At 56.9% G+C, this 6,000-nt stretch overlaps 1 protein-coding gene across 2 annotated transcripts in view; it reads right to left on the reverse strand.

The window, feature by feature from the left end:
- NTN3 (netrin 3) overlaps positions 1-5,612 on the reverse strand; it is a 33,128-nt gene extending 27,516 nt beyond the window's left edge. The window contains exons 1-2 of one of the 2 annotated variants that reach the window (XM_069870147.1): positions 5,590-5,612; positions 5,021-5,123 (exon numbers count right to left, since the gene is read on the reverse strand). The gene's annotated coding sequence lies outside the window, so the exon portion shown is untranslated. Of the gene's footprint in view, positions 1-5,020; positions 5,150-5,589 lie in introns of those variants that run through there. The other variant, XM_069870146.1, reaches the window with a different exon arrangement.
- Between the last annotated feature and the right edge of the window lie 388 nt (positions 5,613-6,000).

Genomic DNA, 6,000 nt, shown 5'->3' on the forward strand with positions numbered 1-6,000 from the left:
GGCGACCAGCGGCATTTCCCTGCCTTGCTGGAAGCTCGCTGGGGCGAAGCTCCAGCCCTGCCACGGATTCCCCTTCCTATTGCTGCTGAGAGCGATGCCAGGCGCAGATGAATTCCCAGAGCTCCGAATCTCCTGATGTTGAGGCATGGGGTGAGCGCTTGGCTCCCCAAATTGAATACACGAGGCAGGTGCAGCAGGTGAGCCAGGGCGAGGAGAACAAACTTCCCCAAACACGGATGCTGGTGCCTCCAGCAGGCCGAGGGTCACCACCCAGCAGCCCAGGGGCTGCGGCAGCTTTGCAGAGGTAATTACAGGATTAAGTGGAACAACACGGAACAGGGAGGGAAGGAGGTTATTAGGCAGATTTGATCCCAGGACCTTTGCAGCACGGGAGCAGCCTTCTCTAATTAAAGCAGAGGGGGAAGGCGTGAGCAGCCCGAGCAGCACTTGGACATCTGCTGCAGCCTTGCCACTGAAAAACCTGGGTTTAGACGGCAGGCAATGGCTAAAGCTGAGCAGCCAGCACTGCCTGAAAGAGGAAAGGGAAAGCCCTGAGAGATGGCAGAGAAATGGTGCTTCCCTCCTGTCAGAGACCTGTGTTGCTCCCCTGCTGCTGGCATGGTGCAGCGTGCTGGGTTTCTCCTCCAGGCCAGGACACCGTATGAGGTGCTCGCATCACCCCAGGAAAGCACGTGGCCTTATTTGGAACTGCTTAAATCCCCGAGATGTACATAGGGACACTGTCCTGGGTGCCAGCACGCAGCAGGGACTGAGCCACCCACCTGCTTGGACCACCAAAAGGCCACTCCTGGCACAGCACAGCTGCAGAGCAATGGGCAAAGAACTCCCAGGCAAGGACCGAGGGACCCAAGTTCTTGAAGGGATCCAACAACTAGATCCGAAGTGCCTGGATAGGCCCGATCCACAAGGGCTGCTCATCCCTGAGCTGCACCATCCCCAGTAAAGCCTGCCAGAAGCTCAGGTGCCCTCTGAGCAGGAAGGGACTCAAAGCAGGGGAGGAAAGATGCGCTCAGAGCAGCCGTAATGGGACACAGAGGACCACAGTGTGTCCCTAATGCAGGATGTATCTGCTACCAGACCTTTCCTATTCCCACCTCATTACAGTCCCTTTCTAAAGGCAGCATCCCCACTCTCTTGTCACACATGCTGAGGGAGCAACTCATTGCAGATTCACCCCAGCCCCATGAATGGGATCCACCTCGGGGAGCTGTCGGAGTCCCCACCGCCTCCATCCCCTCCACGAGCATCAGCCCCTCACCCACCATATCAGTGCCAGCTGGGAGATGCTTCTTCCCCCAGCCCAACAAGGAGAATGCATCAGGACTAAACAGTGCTCCGGCCATGGATAAATCATTCCATGTGTTGCTGGAACTGAAAAAAAAAACCCAACCAAGAAGTATTTAAAATGAAAGGAAAAACCCCATGCAGCCAAGGCACTGGGACTGGGCTCTGCTTTCTGGTGGGAGGGAGCGCACATGAAGGGAAGAGGCTGGAGGGATGTGCGGGGTAGGGAGTGCTAATCGCCTTCCCAGCCGCTAATGGAGCAGCCCGTGCCCACTTGGGACACGGCTAATGGCATTGACAAGGTGCCTTGCTGTTCTTTACAAGCTCCCTCTCCTCTCTTCTGGTATTTAAATATCAGAAGCTTCCAAGCACAGACAGATCCACATCCACCGAGCCGACCATTCTGTGCAGCGCCTCGGGCTTTCAGCTTCCGCTCCCCAAAGTCTGCACAGCTCATGCGGGCAATTCCAAAGCAGCGTCTCCCTGCAGCGAGCACTCCCAGCGCTAGATATTGCAATGCACTCTGGCAGGCCAGAGCCAGGATTACACAAGCCATACGATACCCCAGTGGTGCCAGGAGACGCATACAAATTACACTGCATGCAGGAAAGGATGGGCCAGATTCTGACCTCAGCCCCTTTGGCATCAGCCAGAAGTAACTCCATTCAGATCAGGCCAAACCAAGACCTAAGTGACTCCATTCAAATTTACACTGGCATACCTGTGGTCAGAATCTGGCCTGGCTTGAATTAGCCGCAGCCTGGTGTTACAAAAGGCAGAAATGGAGCCCAGATTTCCTAGGTTGTCGAAAACAACTGAAGAGAAATCTACCACGAAGCAAACAGTCCCCAGGCTATTCGACCATGTGCACAGAGCTGTCAAAGGCTGGATGCTTGGATGCATCCCTGCTCACCGGTTTCAGTAACTCATAAGCCACACTGACTATGGGAAGAAGAGATCAGCCTCTTGCACGGGCATCCTGCTGGGTCCCCTGAGCCCCCTCAGCTCGTCTACAGTCCTAGGCAGAGGTGGTTCTGCTCCTGGGAGGGGAGATGTAAGCACAGAGCTGAATCTATTTTACTGCTACACTCTTGCATCCCCAGCCAGTGCAAGTTGGGGATCTCCTCCTTGCGTTCCTCAAGGAGGCACCTGGAGCCTTGCAGGAACAGAAGACATGTCTGCCTTGATGCTGCCCTATTCATTAATCACCAATACTGCTCGACTTATTGCTTCACCTAACTCTAATCCCACCTCAGCTCCTTGAAACCCTTCATACACTCCCGCTGAGCCACTTGGCTCCAGCACATGCTCCTGGAGCATCCCTCAGGATGCAGAGGGTTTTCCCAATGGAAGCATGGGACTTGCACAGTCTCAGCCCAGAAGTCCTCATGGCTTCAACCCCTTTCCACTCCATATGGGAATAAAGTGATCTGGTTTCCATAACGTCCCTTGTTGCCTTTTCACAACATGCCAGGCACAGATGTTGAAAATAGTCTGGATGAATATTTAAAATGGTATTCAGAGATGACAACATTTGGCTGGCTTTGAAAGATCTCTCACATCGGGTAAAGGATGGCTCACGACAACGAGGCCGGAAACCCTCTGCACTTTGACATCGCATCTCCCTGGCCCCCGGCTCTTGGTATGATATTTCATGCCCCTGGTGTCACACAGCCTGTTAGTGCTTGAGTGCCAGCCAAGTCTGCAGCATTTGGAAGAGGCCATCACGTACGTTTTTAAACATCACGGGGCAAAGCGGAATATGGAAAATCTGTCGCGTTTCCATACCGAGTGCGAGTGTCCTGTGCAAGCTCAGGGAGGGGCTCGTGGGGGCACAAAATAATTGCTTCCTTATGGAGCAGAGCCTGACTAACAGGGTGGGGGAACAGGAGGCAGAGGTGCTGTGGACACCCGCGTGCCTCCCTGCTGAAGGAAGACGTGCCCCGAGGTCTGTGCAGATGCTCACCTCCTTCAGGGCTGGGAAACCCTGCTCAGACCCGCACCACCGCCAGCTGCCACCCAAGGTGGGACCTGTGTTCCAGCTGGTCCAGGCTGAAGACATCATGTTCTGGTGCCCAGGTGCAGCTGCTCTCTTCAGCCTGGGATCCCAGAACTGGCATTTCTGGTGGGATCCTCACTTCAGCCTGCAGTGTGCTCAGCTGCATGCCTAGGCCTGGCTTCTTTCTTCCTCAGGCTGCAGACTCAACTTCAGCTCCTTCCCAACCTGGGGTTACTCCTGCCCTCTTCTCTGAAGGGGCCTGACTCACCTTCCACGTGCAGGGAGAGAAGGAAGGGATGCTGGGACCCCCACAGCCCACCCCGTTCTTGGGCTGCAGGACCTCCTGTCCTCTCACCAGCTTACTCCAGCCAGGTGGTCAGAACAGCACCGCAGCTCCCTCTGTTTCATAAATGGAATATTGCAGAAAAAAAAAAAGGAAAAGGAAAAATAAAAAGTTGCCATCCATCCATCCATCCAAATGCCCTGGAGGGTGTTTTCCAAGCACTGCTCAAGCCACATCCCTGCTGCACTGGTCACAGGGAGCTCCAGCATCTCCTGGCTTTGAGAGCAGGCAACTGCAAACTCAGCTGGGGAAGAAGAATCTGTGTCATTTTCAGTTCTCTGGGGCTTGCACGTCCTGGTCTGTGCTCAGTATCATCTCAGCCCGACTACAGGTCCGACACAAACGGCATAGATGGAGGTGGGAATGCTCAGCCCAGCTTAAATCCTCTATGTTCATGGGGTGAGCTCACCCAGGAGAGAGGAATCTGCGGATCCATCCACAAGCACTGCCCAGCAAGTCAGCAGGACCACGGTGCTGCCGGAGGAGCTCCTGCTCCTCCTGCCCACGGGGCCTCTCACCCACCCTGCTCGGCAAGAGCCAAGCGAGGCAGCAGACTGCCGAGCGCCACGTCCCCCATCACGCCAGTTATTCCTTATCCCAAGAAAGGTATTTCCATCCACCCACTCTCCAGCGGGCCGGGGAAGCTGTGGGAGGGACAGCGCTTTGAAGGAACAAGGGTTCAGCATCTCAGAGAGAGAAAAGCAAAAGCAAACCCGCTTAAGGAAGCCCAGTTCCCCTTCTCCCAGTGCCACTGCCTGCTCACAGAGCCCTGACCAGTGCCACCAGTGGGGCAAGGTGCTGGGGTCAAGGTGCTGGGGGCAAGGTGCTGGGGGCAAGGGGTCTCAGCCAACCTGGCCCCGGGACTTCAGCGCAGCAGAAGACATCACGCAGGAGGGATTTCCAGAGGTAGACTGCTCTCTGAGCTGCCCCAGAGAGGTCTGTCGCCGAGTCAGCTGTGCTGGGAAGGACCCAGCGACAGCTCCAAGCCTGGGTTGGTGGCAAGGGCAAAGCCATCCTGCCAAGGTGCCCGGTGGCTTTGTGCTGCTGGAGACCTCCCGAAGGGAATAAAGATTCTTCCAGCAGGAGCTGCAGGCAGGGGACAGCATGTGCGTGCCTGGGCAGCCTGGCAGGGCTCCTGCACCCACACTACTGGGGCTCAGCATCTCGGGGGGCTCGGGTCACCCAGTGGCTCCGATTCCCCTCAAGATGCTCTTCCCAGCTGGGATGGAGCATGGAGGCAGAGCAGCATCCCCATCCTCGGTGGTGGAAGGATGGAAAGGGGAATGCAAGGAGGGTTTAGGGGGCAAGAGGGACGAATAAAAGGCAACGAGGGAGGGAAGGAGAGCGGGGCCGGCGGTTGAGGAGCAGCTTACCGCGGGCGGGCAGGTAGCAGGCTCGGTGCGGGCGGCAGCTCCGGGCTCGGTGCGGCAGGGGGAGCCGGGGAACGGGGTGGGGGGCAGCTCCCTCTTCCCCCGGCTGGTCGAGGCACGGATCAACAACAACAAAAAAAGGGGGGGAAAAAACGAAAAGAAGGAAAGAAGGGAAAAAAATAAAGATAAAGAAGAAGGAAAAGAGAAAAAAGAGAAGGAAAAAAAAAAGAAAGAAGGGGGAAAAAACAGAAAAACAAATTGGAGGGGAAAAAAAAAAAAGAGAAAGCAAAAATAAGAGGAAATAGTGGAAAGCGGAGCGCAGGTCCCGGCGGTGCGGGCGGGTTCCCAGCGCCGTGCCCGCAGCCGGCTGAGCGCCCGCCCGCTCCGCTGCTGCTCCGGTGCGGGAGGGGGGCGGCAGGGAGGGGGAAAGGGGAGAAAAGAGGGGAAAAAGAATAATTAAAAAAAAAAAAGAAAAGCAAGAAGTGGAGAAACTGAGCCCCGACCGACCGCTGCCTGGAAGCGGAGTAAAAAGGCTCCAATAAATCCCGGGTTGAAAAGAAGGGAAAAGTCACCTCCCCGAGGAAATCAGAAGCAGATTTCGAGCCATTTAATCACATGCAGGGAGGTGTGTGCGTGCGCGCCGCCCGCCGCGCCGCTGCCAGCCCAGCCTCCGCCCTCCGAGCGCAGCGAGAGGGGCCGGCGGCATCGCGGGGCCGCCCCGCAGCCCTCCCTGCCCTGCATCCCCATCGCCCGCAGCCCCACAGCCCTCCTTGCCCTGCATCCCCATCGCCAGCAGCCCTCCCTGCCCTGCATCCCCATCGCCTGGAGCCCCACAGCCCTCCCTGCCCCGCATCCCCATCGCCTGGAGCCCCACAGCCCTCCCTGCCCCGCATCCCCATCGCCTGCAGTCCTCGCTGCCCTGAATCCCCATTGCCTGCAGCCCCGTATCCCTCCCTGCCCTGTATCCCTGCCACCTGCAGCCC

This window comes from Phaenicophaeus curvirostris, chromosome 16 (genome assembly GCF_032191515.1).
Source record: "Phaenicophaeus curvirostris isolate KB17595 chromosome 16, BPBGC_Pcur_1.0, whole genome shotgun sequence".
NCBI lineage: Eukaryota > Metazoa > Chordata > Aves > Cuculiformes > Cuculidae > Phaenicophaeus > Phaenicophaeus curvirostris.